We start from the raw sequence: 18,074 nt of genomic DNA, 5'->3' as shown, positions 1-18,074 counted from the left end.
AACGGAGGATTTAATCACGGGCTTACTTCGTTTAGAATAAAGGTCACTGAAGAGGAGCGAAGTAAATTCAAAGGTAAATTATGTGCATTTTTAATCTGTGTTTGTGGTGTTATATTCAAAGTTGGAAGTTAACGTTACCGTTAGCACTAGCCAAGTTCATACTCTGTCAACATTAGCTAGCTACACTCGACATGATGATTGACATTATTAACGTAACAGGTTAGTTAGTTAAAACATTAGCAGTATTATGTCCCATATTGCCATTCTACATGTTACGACATGGTACTTAGCTAGAGTTGACCATCGAGATAGCTAGCTAACATACGTTAGCTATAAAACTACTTGCGTCAGAGGAGAAAAAAGCGTTTTTGCCGCCGAAAATTCTTTCTTCTGACTTACGTTAACGTTAGCTATAAAACGTTAGCTGGACTGCGTCAGAGGAGAACGATAAAAAGCGTCTTTGCCGCCTAAAAGTCTTTGTTCTTAAATATATGTTAATGGTAAAGCAAAGCCATTTGGGTGTAATGTGACTATCGGTAGCCAGTGAGGGTTTGAAATGATGATTTATTCTTTATTTGTCGTCAAACGTCTTAGAACATTTTCGTAAAACCATGTAATGTTAACGTTAATTAACCTACAAAGACTAACGTCAAGTTACAACACCAGTCACGTTAACGTTAACTGACAGAACCGACCAACGGTTAACCTCCCTTTCGAGTAGCTAGCTAAGCTTACATTTAACGTTAGCTAGCTAGCTGCGGTTTTCAAAATAACCCGATTATTATCATTAATAAAAAAGTAAGGATAGGCCTAACGTTATATTAATATGGTGGTGTGAGTGTGTGAGAGAGAGAGAGAGAGAGAGACTTTTCCAGCGTCTCTAATGAGGTACGCCTAAATACTTTTAAGATTATTTTTTGGGCATTTAGGCCTTCAATAGACAGGACAGCTGAAGACATGAAAGGAAATGACATGCAGCAAAGGGCCGCACGTCGGAGTCAAACCCAAAACCCACGGCCGCTGCGTCGAGGAGTAAACCTCTATATATATGGGCGCCCGCTCTACCAACTGAGCTATCTGGGCACCCTACTTTGTGTTTTATATGGATGTTAGGTCCGGACCAAACGGAGGATGATAGAGAAGCGTGATTGCATAATGTGCTTTTTAAATGTGTAAGTACATTATGCTGTTACCACAGTGGTGGTTAACATTGCTGTTTTCTTTTCTGTATTGTACGTTAGATAATGAAGTTGACGGAGAAGCAGTGGACTATGGATTGACTGAGAGGATGGTTCATACCTCTTTGAAGGATCGTTTAAGAAGCAAGCCAAATTCAACCGATTGTACAGCAGTGGAAAGAAACCATGACACTAACCGTGAGCCTGTCCCGGTACATTCAGAGAAGGCTACAGTGGAATCAAGGTACCGGTAACAGTAATGTTATGTGATTGTTATAACATTAGGCCCAAGTAGAACCATGGAAAATAACTCTATAATCTCATAGACATATAAATAATATAAAATGTAAAGGTTACTACTGAAGAAGTTTTTATCTGGATCTGAATTCACCTGGCTCCGGTAGTTTATGTAGTGTAACATTATGCATTAGGGTGTACACACTGTAATGCATAATCTTGCACAGTCTTTGTAGTCCGAACGCAGGGGTAGAATGTAACTAAGTACATTACTCCAGTACTGTACTTCAGTCTAAATGTTGAGGTACTTTACTTGAGTCTTTCATTCCACTTTCTACTTTTTACTCCACTACATTTATCTGTTACAGCTTTAGTTACTTTAGTTACTCCACTACATTCATCTGTTACAGCTTAGTTACTAGTTACTTAGTTACTCCGCTACATTCATCTGTTACAGATTCATCTGTTACAGTTACTAGTTACTTACACATTAAGATTACTGCTCACAGAACACATGTAGTTTATAAAATCTGATGTTTGATTCTAAAGTAAACTGAGATGATTAGTCCATTAAACACACAACGGTTGGATCCTTTACACTTTCTAACATGTTTTAATGTTTAACTACATTATCCTGATAATACTTACAGACTTTTGCTTAAGTAACATTTACACTGCAGGACTTTGACAGTTTAACAGTATTGTTACAGTATGGTTAATTTGCCATACATTTTAAGACTATTGTTTTATTGTAAGAGTCCATGCAGGGTTTGTCTACATGTTTTATTTCCTTATATTTGTGTTGGAGTTCATATTAAATTACTAAAGGCTCTCTTTGAAATTTAATTTAAAATCCTATGATAATGTTGTGACATGTTTCCTGTTTGTTGTTTGTGCTGTGTTGCAGAATGAATATCTGCCGAAGATTTGAAGATGGCTTTAAGATCCTAGTACCCACAGTGCTTAGACTGACTCAAGGAAATCTCCCCTTGCAGATCTGGCTTTGGAGGAAAGAGAGGCTGCCCTCACCGAAGATGTCCATGGTAAGTGACTCACTGATCAGCCGTGGTCACCCCTAGTGTTGTGGAGCCATTTAAGCTTAATTTCTTTTCTATTTGTCTTCAGACAAGATAAGGCCTAACCAACCAAAATACACTGTACATTCACCTAATACACTTTCTTTTATTTTTTTACTTATTTTTCAGGGATTGATTTCAGAGCTGCAATCCTGCTGTTGCCGATCCTGTTCAGGGAGAAAAATGACATTCTCATCATACTTGGAGAGGTGTGTAATTTGCGTATACTTATTTTTTGTTTACATACTTCACGCAGAGACTGGGAGAATTATATGCATCCCTTGGATGTCTTATTTCATAATACAAAGTTTCTAGCTGTCAATACTGGGCCTTGGTGTGGACATGGGGGAACGCAAAGCTAAATATGGGGGGGAAAAAATGCATGCACAGTAAGAAAGATCTCTGATTTCACAAAAAATGTTGTAGTCTTTGATAGGCCATTAAATGATGGTTAAGGTTTTACTTACCGGAGACGTTTTTGTGGGTGTATATATATATATATATATATTTATATTATATATATTATATTATTTATATATATATATTTGAACAGTTGTTTTTATGAATGTTTGTGGTAGATTTCTACAATTTAACTGAGTGAATACTACTTTATGATCTCTTGCAGGATCAGCCTGGTTGTAGTGCTATCCTATTGCATGCAGAGGGAGTTTGAAAGACAACCGTTTATCTCGCCCCTCGGATTGAGCCCTGTCAATGGAGAGTTCCCAGACCCAACATCTTGATGTGGTCTGGCCAAGCCTCCAGGAAGAGCGCCAAGTCTAAAAGCCACCATGGGCTTAGTGGATAACGGTGGTACTGCACCCCATGGCCCAGAAAGACTTTTCACATAGACTTTGCATGGCGAAAGAAATGTCTATATTTCAGCGGATAATTTGTTTCGGGGTATATCAACTTACCAGCCCGAACACTGAAAGGGTCCTTGGTTAAAACGTTATGTTTTTAACATTTTTAACATTCACTAGAAGCGAATCCAGAATTATTAAATTTTTTAAATATATATATTCCACTAAGTCTCTTATTCACTTGCTGTGCAGAAACCATTCTATACCATTTTACCTCTATAGAAAACTGAGAAGACTAGATAAAACAAAATAAATAGTATGATAATAATTCGAATCGAACGATTTTATTACAGCAGCAGTAATGAGGAACCCGGTCCTCCAGGCGCCGACGGAAGCGGAGGCCGAGAAGGCCATCAAGAGTTTCTCCGGCTGGCACCTAATCGCCACCACCGCCGGCCAAGATAATTCTTTATTTTAATGTTTTAATATTTGTTAATGTTTTTTATGTTTATTGATTAATTATATAGTTCAAAATAAATGTTTGTTCAGCAAAAAGTGAGAAGTTTACTGGTCTTGTTTATACCAGCGATCCTACAGAGTGATTTAGATGTTTTCAAGTAATTAGGTTAATAATTGTTTGTCATCTTCTAGACTATGATTTCTACAGATTAGACTGGTATTATTGGACTGTAGCTATAGTTTATTATAAAGTAGTAGTAGTTATAGCAGTAAAATGTTAATTAGGCCCCCTATCTAAAATATTCTCGGTGTACTAAGGTAAGTAATTTGTAATTTATTTTATCAACATTTAAAGAGTAAAGGTATGGTAGGATAACATATACGGTATATAGCGCCTGACATCTGCAGACTGTATAAATGATATCTGGTGGATGTAGAGCCTGACATCTGTACTATGTATAACAGGAAGCTGACCACATCTGTAAAATGTATAGCAGATGTTAGAACGATGTATATAAGCCTGCATCTCTACAATGTATTTCATACGTTAGAACGACGTATATAAGCCTACATCTCTACGATGTATTGCATACGTTAGAACGACGTATATAAGCCTACATCTCTACGATGTATTGCATACGTTAGAACGACGTATATAAGCCTACATCTCTACGATGTATTGCATACGTTAGAACGATGTATATTGCCTGCATCTCTACGACGTATGGCATACGTTAGAACGATGTATATTGCCTGCATCTCTACGACGTATGGCATATGTTAGAACGATGTATATTACCTGCATCTCTACGATGTATGGCATACGTTAGAACGATGTATATATGTATACGTCGCGGAGAGAGCGGCTATATGTCGCTGAAACGTAGCGCAGCGACGTCGCGGGGACGTCGTGCCAGTGAGCAAACTACCAAAATACTACGTATCCCCGATGTATTTTGATTACATCGCCAATATGTCGCTGCGACGTATGTGTGCTACTGGGTATCTGTATTTCCGTTTGAGAACTATCTGCAAATTCTGAAGAAATTTGTGAGAAATGCCAAGAATCCCATCAGTCAAGTGGCAAAGAGACTTTTGGAACATGAGAGGGCAGAAAGCCACAGAAAGAAGATGGCAAACTAAAGTTGGCATTTTGTTTCAGTGAAGAAGAGAAATGGATGTTTCCTCTTGCACAATGAAGACTTTGCCTTTGTGAAAGAAAAACGTGATGATGGCAGTTTGTTGTGTGACATCATATCACAAAAAAGCCTGGAGAGCTTTTTACTGTGCTGAACGATTAATTGCATTTGCGATAATATCGCGATATGTTAAAACGCGATTTCCTAATCGCAAAGGCTGCGATTTGGTCATATGACTCGCGAGAGCAAATCAGTCTGCACTCCGCAGAGAAAGCATCAACTAGCACGCTAACGCTACACTGTACCTTGAGCTGATTTCTGTCATTCAAACAACTCTGAGTTGTAGTTTAAAACTTTTACAGCCATTTTAATAAAATGAAGGGTTTTATTCTGGTTCGAGTCCATACGTGCAGTTAATGGATATAGACACGCAGAACTGAAGGCTCGGTTGGCAACTAGCTCTGATTAGCTGTTAGCTCCGGTTAGCGGTTAGCTCCGTTATAAAGATATGGAGTGGAGGAGCTGCCACTGAGAGGGGTAACAACCAGACTCTGATAAATGACGTTCGGGGAGCTTTCACAGCAGCGTGGCCGCGGTGTTTCAACGGTTTTATTAGTACAGTTAATCCCATGGCAAGAACACCAGCAACTAGCTAACGTAACGATAGCCTCTCTGAGCAAGTGCACACGGCAGCACGCAACTTCACGAGGGAGAGGGGGAGGGGCTGGAGGCAGCTCCTCTCTGTGCACTGTAAAAAATACACTGTTGTGTGTGTGTGTGTGTGTGTGTGTGTGTATACTATATTTTACGTTTTTAACTGTCTAGTGTGTAATTGTGTGTTGTTCATACTATAAAATGATTTATTGTTTGTCTTTGTTGAATAATACAGAAGACAAAGCTTAAAAAAAAATAATCGAATCGCAATCGCAATATTTGGGAAAAAATCGCAATTAGATTATTTTCAAAATCGTTCAGCCCTACTTGTGACTCCAAGCTTATTAACATTGTGTTCGTCCGAAACTTGGAGAGAATCCGGAAACATCGCAGGCTGCTTGAAGTTAAAGAAATAACCGTAAAGTGGCTTGTCTTCCCTATCAAACTGGATATGTGCTTCTGCCTTATTGCACAGCATGGAGCGAAAAGACTAAAAAAGGGTAATTATTAATTAGTCTGTTGTAGTAATACTACAGTGAGTTCACTATAGTTTTTTCAAGAACTTCATTGTGAAATATTAAATATTAGCTCTCCCTGTGTTTAATAACTTAGGGTGTTATACAGCTTAATGGCTTTGTTTCCCAAAACTCAACATTGTTGTTTTTATCTTACTTCATTAAGGTTTTTAGGGCCACAGTAAAAATGTATGGGCATATTATTAAGCATACTATTCAACCATGTTTCCTCTGTAACTTTGTGCTGTGGTGCATTGGGTTTCCCCCCTTGTTCCTCTTTGGGACTAGGTTAGGGCAGTGGTTCTGAAAGTGGGGTCCGGGGACCCCCAGGGGTCCTTGAGGGTCTTCCAGGGGGGTCCCAGCAAAAAGGGTCATTTATTTTCATTATAAGTCCATCCATAAGTGACATAGTGACCAAACAAATGACTATTTTGGCCATGGATTTCACACACTTTCTGGAATAAAACATCCAAAAGCCAAATCCTACCAAGTGAGCAATGCTGGGACAAAATCTTATCAAATGGGGGTCCGTGGTCTAATTTGTGTCAGTTTAGGGCTCCTTGACAAGAAAAAGTTGAGAACCACTGGGTTTAGGGCAGGGGGAGGGTACGCGTATACAATTTAAATGGTTGATTATAAAATTACTAGTGTATTTGCTTTGCTGGGAAGCAGGAGCCTATATATCACAGGTTGGTTAATTTTAGTGACCACATGACCTTTACTCCAGTGCCTATAATGGCCCTTTATGGCATCTGCATCAGACATATAGTGCTTGTAGTACATACACACTAGTGAAATTGTGATGTAATGTTGTTGCCATATGTTTTAACCTATTGTTACAGCTATTGTTTGTATATATGTTTTTGCCAGTGTTTCCACTGTGCTTAAACAAACTTTGATTGCTGGCTAGTTTTATATATTATATTTTAAATGTAAAGTTACTGTTTTGATTTTATGGCATGTGCCTGGATATTATAATGATGTGCCACAGATGAGCATGTTCATGAGAAACTGTAATGGAAATATTTTTTCCCTCAGTAATAGTACTTTTATGAATTTGATGCATTTAAAGCATCCACCACTGAGTAGTTAATGTATGATGAAACATATAGTTAATTTGTAATTGTCTCTATATTATTTGTATTAATTTATGTTTTTTTAAGTTAATGTTTTAATTTATTTCAATATGCTTTGTTTCAGGATGGCTTGGGTTAGGGCAGTGTGGCAAGAAAGGAAAAGGCAAGAAGAAGGGACGGTGCCAGACAGCTGGGTAGACACAGAGAACATGTTACTGTTCTGGCCAAATATTGCAAATGCAACAAGACATTTGAAGGAATGCCGCAAACCATCTGAGGGTTGGAGAAAGTTTCCTCTTCTGAAAGAGAAGATGAGATCTGGTGGGTACACTTACATGTCACATCTATTATGTGCCTTTTGTCATATGGAAGTAACTTTTTGCTTTGCCTGCGTTAATTGTTATTTATGATTTGTAGATGACTTTAAAGAATGTGATAACTGTTACTTCACGAGTAGTACAGAAACTGAAGAAGGGGCACTGGAAGCAAAAGAAGAAAAAAGAAAAAATAAGACATTTGAAGATTGTGTGACAGGTATTCTTTTAACTTTTAATTATTTAACTATTCTTTTGTACTTTGTCATTCACTGTTATACTCAGGTATTCATTTATTAATCAACCAATTCTTACCTCTTTTAAAGTAGTTATTCATGCATATCTTACAGATGTATCGCAATAGGCTGCTGGTAATGGATTTTCATGAACTCTTCCCTTGTTGCCCTGTTGACAGTGCAACACTTTCAAAAGTAACATATCCATTCAGCATGAATTTGTTTGAAGTGCACTATGCTATCAAGAGTAAGCAATGTCAATTTTGGTGTCACCATAACAACAAGGCCACAATAAGGAACTAATGCCAGTTTGATATCTTGAAGTGAATTGGGTATATTGATATTACATTTGATAAGCATTCACAGTCCTCTACTATTAAACTTGTAAAGTTTGGTCATTGGATTACCATGCTGTTGCAGAGTGAAGTTCTGTAACTGACTTTGATTATCTAAATATGCCTAGACCGGCAACTTCATAGGCCACTTCATCTGTAGTAGTGTAATAATAATAATAATTCATTACATTGATATAGCGCTTTTTCTGGGACCTCAAAGCGCTTTACATGGAAGGGGGAATCTCCTCAACCACCACCAATGTGCAGCCTCCACCTGGATGATGCGACGGCAGCCATATTGCGCCAGAACGCCCACCACACACCAGCTTACTGGTGGAGAGGAGACAGTGATGAAGCCAATTAGTATACATATATGGTGATGATTAGGAGGCCATGATGGACAAGGGGCAAATTTGGCCAGGATGCCGGGGTTACACCCTTACTCTTTATCGAAGGACATCCTGGGGTTTTTAATGACCACAGAGAGTCAAGACCTCGGTTTAACGTCTCATCCGAAGTACGGTGCTTTTTGACAGTATAGTGTCCCCGTCACTATATTGGGGCGTTAGGACCCACGCAGACCACAGTGCGAGCACCCCCTTCTGGCCTCACTAACACCTCTTCCAGCAGCAACCTGGTTATCCCAGGAGGTCTCCCATCCAGGTACTTACCAGGCTCAGCCCTGCTTAGCTTCAGTGGGCAACCAGTCTTGGGCAATAGGGTGAAATGGCTGCTGGCATGTAAACTTTGATAAATATTTAACGACTGTTAAAGACGTCTGTTATCTTTTTTTTTCTCTCTCATTCACTTTTCGACTTTTCCTTTCCCTGCTTCGTCCAACGTACTTCCTGGTAGAAGAGTGATGGTAGAAGAGGATGGGAACGTAGCAATATAAAGGATGCATGCATAATTGTACACACTTACGTCTCTTCTATCACAACTGCCTTCCTTTCATGCACTGCACCAGCTGAGCACAATCACTGAAAACTGCACCTTTTTTATTTCTTTCTGGAGCAGAATTATTTTTTTGTTAATTTGTCTTGAACTAGATGATAGTGGTCACAGTGAGGTAGAATTTGATTAAGAAGACCTCCAAGGAAATTGTCGACATCTCAACAGTGATGAAGGTTAGTTCTTTGTTTTCTCCCCTGTAATGGGGAGACTACTTGTCATGAGGATATAAAAACAGCAACAAAAAAAAGTGACAAATTATCTACAGAATGTCAATTCCATTCAATTCAGATTGCTTAATTGGCATGAAAGGTTCAAGAACAATGTTGCCAAAGCATCAAAATACAATTTGTCCAAATGTTTTGACAGCACACAATAACAGTACAGTGTTTCCCCGAGTAGATTATTCAGTAGATGTACCTATATGCGTGACACACACCTGGGACCCACTCACACTAGCTGTCTCTTGATGTAAGTTAAAACGTTCAACATTACTCAGAAAGACAGATGAGCTGTATGAAAATCTTACAACTGTGTTTTCCTCTGCTGCTGTTGCTGGAGTCGCTGCTGTGTTGGCTGCAGTGGTCTGTGTGACGAGAGGGCTCTGTGAGCGAGCTTTCCCCGCCGCGACTTTCAAGCACATTTTTGTTCCACCGTCACTTTTCGTAAAACTGTCAATATTCGAATCTACACAGATGATTTCTCACCTCAAAACTTCTCAGAAGTTGATTTAGTGATGAAATAACATATGAAAATTGTAAAATATAAAACTTTCTGTTGCTGACCTCTGTCCAGCGCGCGCAATGATGATGCAGTGAATAGTGACGATTCTCTCTGACCAATCAGCAGTCACATTTACTGCCAGAATATTTCCTTCCGCTCGGGTTCACCGTCACTTTCTGCCGCTCGGACAATCAAACACTCGCTACGCACCTCCCGATTCCTTACAGGAGTTACGCTGCTCTTATAACAGCACCAGTCACTTGGATGTTTTGTATAGAACGAGGAGAGGAAGCTAGCAAAGCGTTGAGTGTTGCCGTGCTCGCACAGTGTGCAAGTGAAAACATTTGTAGCACATAGTGCAATGATCGTAGGAAATTTTAGTAGCAGTGGTCATGATTCAGCAGCGGCGCACCGCCGCTCCTGAATGCATATAAGGGAAGCACTGCCTATACTGTACATATACTGCCAGATTGACAATTTACTGCTAACATATGCCAATGTAGAAGTCCTTAGAAAAATGAGTGAGGCTAAGTGCTGCAGCTGAATGGACAAAAGGGAAACACTGCAGTAATATGAACATTAACACAACATTATGATATATATACACACACACACACACACACACACACACACACACACACATTGTGTGTTAATGCATGCTTGTGCTGTGTGTGTCTAGGTCATGTATTGTCTTTGCTTTAAAAGAGGATTACATTACATCAATTAAGGAATAATATTTTTTTTTAACAGAGCTAGAACTTCCTGCTGCTCCAAGGAAGCTGGAACATGTTCAAGAGCGAGAGTCTCCAGTAAGGTCCGAATATGCAAGCTCGCCATCATCGTCTACGTCATCCAGGCGATCAAGCTCTGGCTCTACAGTCATTCCACCATCAATTTTATCCAGGCGATCAAGCTCTGGCTCTACAGTCATTCCGCTCATTCAGGGAAAGCAGATTTCAAGGGCAAAATGCAAAGGTTCTTCAGGTCCTTATTTAGTCTTAAATTCACTTTTATAAATATTTGACCTTAAAGTGATAGTTTGGGTTCATACCCATATATCTATACAAATGTAATAGATCCACCAAGTCTGAGCCATCAGCTCCTTCTCTTATATGAGAGCTTCCCAGTGGGTGTGCTCCTCCAAAATAAATTAAGTGGATTTGGACTAGCAAACAACACAAGAGCTTAACAATGAATCCTAAAGTAATGTGTGGTGTTGTGCAACCTTCAAAACATTTTTTCAGCTTTGGGTTGTTTCTTTAAGTTGTTGTTGGCAGGTTTATATTCACTTAATTTAGTAGAAGAACACTGCCACTTGTTCTTGCCACAGGGGCTGATGGGTCACACTTGGAGGATTAATTAAACTCGTACTTAACTGCAATGATAATTTGTATTGGAAAGATTTGTCCTAAAATCTGTCCTAAATTTAGTTTGAGCATTTGTCGTGACCAGGGGTGCTTCTCAATATCCCTCCTTGTCTCCTCGCTCCTCCGTCCTCCATCCTATGACCCGGAAACCAATCGAGCTCAGCCATCTTGAAGGACATCTTAATACTCTAATTGCACCACGAGGAGGCGAGGAGTGAGGAGCTTCCTGAGGAGTCATGAGCGAGGATACACGGGTGTATCCTATGCGGAAGTGTTTCATCGACTAAACGTGACGCACATATCAATTCTGACACTCGAGTAATCAAGTATTCCAATGTATAAAAAAAAGCTTTCATTCGATTCCTCCGTCCTCCTTTTCTTTCCTTGCAGCCTTCCCTCGCATCCTACAGTGGGTGGAGCTGAGACGCGAGGAAAGGAAACGAGGATGCACAAATAAGAATTGAGAAGCACCCCTTTACTCTTACTCTTCTTGTAGTGCTCCAGCAAATTCAGGAGCCCACATCAGAAACGCAGACCAGATCACCATCTCATAGAAGCCTGTCGCACCAAGAAGAACAACGTAGAAGATCAATAACCCCTGTTCAGCAATCTACTCAAGGGACCAGCTCCAGACAACAAACTCCATCAACACAGGGAAAACGCTGCCCATACCCAATGCCAGAAGAAAGTAAGTATATATTATATAAAAACAAATACACAGGGAATTTTAAAAGTAACAGCAGAACAGAACCAGAGGCTTTCTGTTATGTGGCTTCACTAACCCTTACACCAGCAATCATAAGTGGTCACACAAAGGTGGGGGTCAACTCGGTAGTCAACCCAGGTTTGTCTAATCTAGCAATGAGCACATGCACATTAAAGATGAGGTGTTTCCTGATTTGACCAGTCTCAAACAAGTCTGCTGGCAGCAGAGCGGCTTATTTTACTAACGAAGAGTAAACTATAATATCACAGAAATATGAAGAATTTCAACACATAATCCAGTCAAAAGGCTACACAGTTGCAGTTGCCAAATACAGGAAGGACAGTTAGCAAAAAATCACAGACTGTGTGGTAAATGGCTTGCATTTATAGAACACTTTTATCCAAAGCCCTGTCCAAAGACATGCAGGCTAGGTTAATTGTTGATTCTAAAATTGACCTTAGTTGTGAATGTGAGTGGTTGTCATGTCAACTGGGATTGGCTCAATCCGTGTAGCATAAGTTACCATGGTGACGTACCCCTGTAAGAAATGAACCACCTTTGTAGGACTGAAAACCCAGGGTTAACCCTGAAGTTATCTTGTTAACCCCAAATCCTGCGTAGTACAGGCCCCAGGTGAAGTAAATATTTTATTTAAATTGAAAAAAACTACACTCGTTACTGTATGTTGTGCAATAAAAAAAACAAGTAAAAGGCCAGTAAGAGTATTTTATCAAACTGACAAAGTGTAGAAAGCTATATTTTCAGCTATTTTGCCTGCAGTCTCGTATCCACCACTGGTATGTTTTACACAACCACAGTGCACTGGTTAGTTTAGCAGCTTATTTTAACAAACAAGCTAAAACGAAAGCTGTCTTTATGTAGTCTGTTTTACTTGGTTTGACGCTTATCTAAACTTCTCTGCTGGCTGAGATTAACCAGCCCCAGTGGAGGACAGGAGGAAGGACTGATATAGACTGATGTCTAGGGGTGAGAGAAATAATCGATTCTTAGATGCATCGCTATGCGGACGTGAATCGATTAACAAATGTCAAAAAATCGATTATTTAAATGTTATTGATAATGTCATGTTGACGGAAGGCGGAACTGGCGGAAGTGCAAAGCTTAGCAGCTCCCTGTGTATCCTGTGTGTGAGGCCGAGTGAGTGAGAGAGAGCGAGCGGCAGAACGTGACAGTGAAAGCTAGCGGAGAAAAATATTAGCAGTAAGTTTTTGTCTGGTAGTAAACGTGCAGCGTACTCCATCCCCACAGAGATCTGAAATGCTCCCTGTCTGGACACTTTCAAAAAATCTACTAAAAACCCAGCTCTTTACCAAGGCATTCAATCCTGAATTACTTTTTGTTGTTCTGTCACTGTGACTATGTGTAAAGCGTCCTTGGGTCCTGTGAAAGGCGCTAAAAATATTTATTTATTTATGTTACGTTAGCAAAATTAGTAACAAAGTAACATTAATTATCAGCTGTATGTCATTACTAACTAACCTACTAGTCAAGTGTTGAGGACATCAGGTACAAGCTTAGACTAAACTGGTGTACAGCTCTGTCCTGTACACATACTGTACGTTACATCCTGATAATTATATTTCAGTGTTCAGAGGAGTCTGACAACTGGTTGTTAATGAAATGAAGGACCATGGAGCTGAGGTTAATAAAGTAAATTAGGGATAGAAACTAGTCCTTTTAAGCTAATTAGGAGATGTTTCTTTTGGATTTTAATGCGTAAATGAAATGCTTAGTAATTATCCAGGGATCCTGTATAGAAAAAATTATGCATTGATAATCGTTTTATAATCGAATCGCAGCCCTCTGAATCGTAATCGAATCGTGAGGTGCCCAGAGATTCACACCCCTACTGATGTCTGAGTTGTTTATTCTTTCTAAACTTCACTTAGTATTTTGATGTCAGCAATATGATTTATTCTTTAATTATTATATAGTTTATATAGTGAGGTTGCTGATGTAAACATCGCTCTTGCTTCTCTAGAAACAATATTTAGTTATATTTAAAATCTAAATAAATTCTAATCCTGTACTGAATGCTTTTATTTTAAAATATATTAAAAATAATCAATTCTTAGTAATATAAAAGAATCAATAACAGCATTGATAAAGAACCAAACCAATAAGGATTATTGATAAGAGTAGTTGTAGTATAGATAAAATCGTAATGATTCCTATTGCTAGTAATTACATTATTTAAATACAATAATTAAATAATTTCCCCCTGGGATTATTAAAGTATTTTCTGATTCTGATTCTGATTTACTCTTCCCCAATACACACAGCCAGACAGATGTCAGCTATGTGGGGCAGCAAGGCATCTGTTAGCAGGCTAATGTGGTGAAAGCCCAGACTTGTTCGCTCATTGTGGAATATCATAATCATAGTACACTTTGGCTGGGTGAAATAGATTGTAAATAAAATCTCAATATTTATAGGCTATATATTATAAATGATTTATATCTCAATATAGCATATATTAATATAGGCGTCAGTTATTGGCTGTCTATGGAATCAAATAGCAGCTGTATTATCCCATTAACATCAAGGAATTGTGCTGAAATAAGGGGATTTGCCTTTTTTTGAGCTTTATGCAAGTCAAGTTCTTAGACAAAACCCCTATTTGGATTAAAAAACAATAACCTCTCAAACAAAACATAAGGACAATAGATTATGACAGTTATCAGTAGTAGGTTGTGCCTTGACATACCATATTTCTAATTATGGTAATTATTTGTTTCACTGCATTAGAATTTCAGAGAAAAGTGATGGAAATGCTAGTGGAAATGCGTGAGGATATCCGCTCATTGAAGAAACGGGATGCAGAAAAGTACGAAGCAACTAAAATTCAACAAGCGTCAACTGTTGAGGCTCTAAACCTCCTTGATAGATCCCTCAACTCCCTGGAGGAAAAACAGAAGCTGGTAAGGTCAACTGTAGTCATACCAACATAATTATGCATATTTTTCTTTCGTGTAATGTGTCACTGTTTACTTCTTTTTCTTTTGTTGGTAAAACTGAAATATTGTTCCTCTAATTTCAGATTAATGCCTTGTCCAGGGTGGGAGGAGTCCACTTGAAAGACAATGTTAAAAGGGTCATGGAGAAGTAAGTTTTTATATCTCAGTGTCAATTAGATGTCAGTTACTGTTAGCATCGATAGAATAGAGTAGAATTAATATTGTATAGGGGACTCGACTGTTGCCACTGGGCCAACTGGCAGCCTTCTTTAGGGATCTGCAAGTCACAGGGTTCAGTTCATACCCCGGTTTAGAAGTCACAATTGGGTATGAGTTTCGTACATAATAAAAAATGTTAAAAGTTTAATTATGTCAAAGATGAAATGAACAAAATGAATGTTTTGCACCAGATTTCCTGACATTAACAGCCATGTGTGGTGAGTTAAACATCAATTTAGAGTACAAATGTATTATATACAGGGTTTGTACGGTCATGAAAAACCCAAGAGGGTCCAACTGCAGACCTCCACTGTCAGGCTGGTCAGGACAGGAAATAACCATGAATAAACTGTTTTTACGTCCCACACAGGACGTAACGTGATGCATTCTCGGTTGTTTTGCTACTCTACACATTGCGAGAACGGTAGGTAGCATTATCCAAAACATTGAGTAAAGTCTGAATGCATTGCTCTTGGTATGTGTTCGCCGTCAATATAGCTACCGCAGTCAATATTGTCCATCTAAATCACACAAATTACAGAATGTTACATGTGTGTAAGTTAGGTTATTTGTCTTTCTACATAGGCAATGTTAGGCTACGCCAATGGTGGCTAGAGTTAGCTCCTGAAGTAGTATGGTAGGATTAGCTTTTTTTTTTTCTTTGGATAACATACTCATAGACTGTATGAAGCTACTGTGTGTTCAGCTTTATTAAACTTTTTTTGTAAAGCATTTAGCAAGGGCATAGGTTTGCATTTGTCTTAATATGTTGACTATGATGCTCAGGTTAGTTATATGTCCAAAAGAAGATAAAATACAGTTCTATATCGTTTAGACCGTTCGGTGTAGCTTTTTCACACTTAAACAGTGTGCAAAGACTTTGATTGCTGTATGAATCTATCTTAGTTGAATTGAAGTTTATGAAGCGTTACTACGACAGTGTTTCCTCATCCCTCTCCTGGAGAAAGTTACCCCCTGTCCTGCATGATTTAATCTCTCCCTGCTTCAACACAGCTGATTGAAGCAGCTTCAGGATTCATAACGAGTTGATAGATTTCTCCCTGCTCCAAAACAGCTGATGCAAACTAACACACAGGGTTATATAGTTTACATTATCCACAGAAAGTACTCCGATCTTCGGGGGCTCACCACAGCCACTGTTGGCATATTCTAATTTGTGTGATTTAGATTGATAGTGGTAGATATTTTGATGGACTATGCCAAGACCCATGCATTCAGACTTTTTTTAAAATGTTTTGCATAATGCAAATCAGTCACTGCTGCCAACTCCTTTTCTAACTGTGTAATCTGTGTGTATACAGTAAATAAAGTCAGCTCTCCGTTGGCTCCGTTCTGCCTGGTCCTCTCCAAACAACGCTCTGAAGCCGTCTGTGACATCCGGACAATTTCACCGCTGATAGGCTTTGGCAACATAATGTCATACGAAATTCGGGCGACCCAGCAAATGTTGCAACAAATGCATTTTCCACACCACCCGGAGTGAATTTGCATCTTTGCATTGACTTTGTGTGTAATCAAGACACGTGAAACACTGGATTCGCTTTCACTGTGAACCCACCATTATGCTTGCTGTTCAGGAGTGGCCTAAAATGCAGTAGAAGGCTGTAAGAATTATATATAAATAAACTACTATAAGGTGATTATCCAATCTTGTTTTGTGTTATAGACTACAGGCTTTAGAGCTAAGAGGTATTTTGTGCAATTTATATATGCTACATGTTATATATAGATATAACATTTGTTTTTGACAAAGAATTTTCAAAGTTCAACCAGTGAATTATTTGTAAATTTAAATATTTTTTCTTTTGTATCCACATGTTGATGACAAATGAGGTTATGGCAAAGTTCAATATGAAGGGCGGGAAGGGCAAGCTTGCCTTCACGAAGCTCCGGCTCTTCACTGTTGTTACAGGTAAAAAGCATATATCCTCAGTGTTTTCTAGTGTCTATTTTGGGGGTTTAGTGAAAACCAGTAACCACAGTTGCCACCTATTAACAACCTGGCCACTACCTGCAAGATGTCTAACCTTAGTATGACATCATCCCAGTTTCTCAATATGTAGACTTTTCATTTACAATAAAAACAAAGCTCTGTAAAAGTTTAATGTCATGCCAACAAAATCCAAACTAACTCTTAATTTTTTTTTTTTTGTTGGAATTTGACGTTAACACGATTTTCATTTCCAACAACAATCCAATGTCTGTTCTATGTTTGAGGTTGATGTCAATCCAACGTTGGGTTTGACGTCAACACGATTTTTAGTCCCAACTAAAATCTAACATCTGTCCAACGTTGGAGGATGATGTCAATCCAACGTTGGGTTTTGACCTCGACACAATTTTCATTTCCGACTAAAACCGACAATACGATTTTTAGTCCCAACTAAAATCTAACGTCCATCTAATATTGGAGGTTGATGTCAATCCAACGTTGGGTTTTGATGTTAACACGATTTTAATTTCCAACAACAATCCAACGTCCATCTAACATTGGAAATTGATGTCAATCCAACGTTGGGTTTTGACGTTAACATGATTTTCGTTTCCAACTAAAATCTATCGTCTGTCTAACGTTGTAGGTTGATGTCAATCTAACGTGGGGTTTTGACGTCAACCCGATTTTCATTTCCAACTAAAATCTATCGTCTGTCTAACGTTGTAGGTTGATGTCAATCCAACGTTGGGTTTTGACGTCAACCCGATTTTCATATCCAACTAAAATCAAACATCTGTCCAACGTTGGAGTCCAACGTTGAAATGATGTTGAACTGACGTCCGGTGCCTGCTGGGATACTAAGACTTTTTAAGGATTTTTTTGACATACCGTACTATACTATGAATTTTTTCAACATACTATACTATGGCATACAATAGTATGCTAGCTCAGTCTGTTAGAAGACAGGTTGGGGAGTCTTAGGTTGGGGGAATTATTTATTTTTTAGTCAAATGTCCAAAGGAAAGTCACACTATACTATGACTTTTTAGACATACTATTCTATTACTTTTTATCACTGTTTGACTTACTTTGACTATTTTGTCACTTTTTTCGACATTTTATACTATGAATTTTTTTTGATTTTTTTCAAC

At 38.7% G+C, this 18,074-nt stretch overlaps 1 protein-coding gene across 1 annotated transcript in view; it reads left to right on the top strand.

The window, feature by feature from the left end:
* Positions 1-709: 709 nt before the first annotated feature.
* Positions 710-18,074, top strand: part of c4h22orf23 (chromosome 4 C22orf23 homolog) — a 21,608-nt gene continuing 4,243 nt past the window's right edge. Inside the window, exon 1 of the mRNA XM_036000014.1 lies at positions 710-729. The gene's annotated coding sequence lies outside the window, so the exon portion shown is untranslated. The remainder of the gene's footprint in view (positions 730-18,074) is intronic.

Source organism: Sander lucioperca, chromosome 4 (assembly GCF_008315115.2).
Source record: "Sander lucioperca isolate FBNREF2018 chromosome 4, SLUC_FBN_1.2, whole genome shotgun sequence".
Classification (NCBI taxonomy): Eukaryota; Metazoa; Chordata; class Actinopteri; order Perciformes; family Percidae; genus Sander; species Sander lucioperca.
This window is presented reverse-complemented; position numbering and strand designations above follow the sequence as displayed.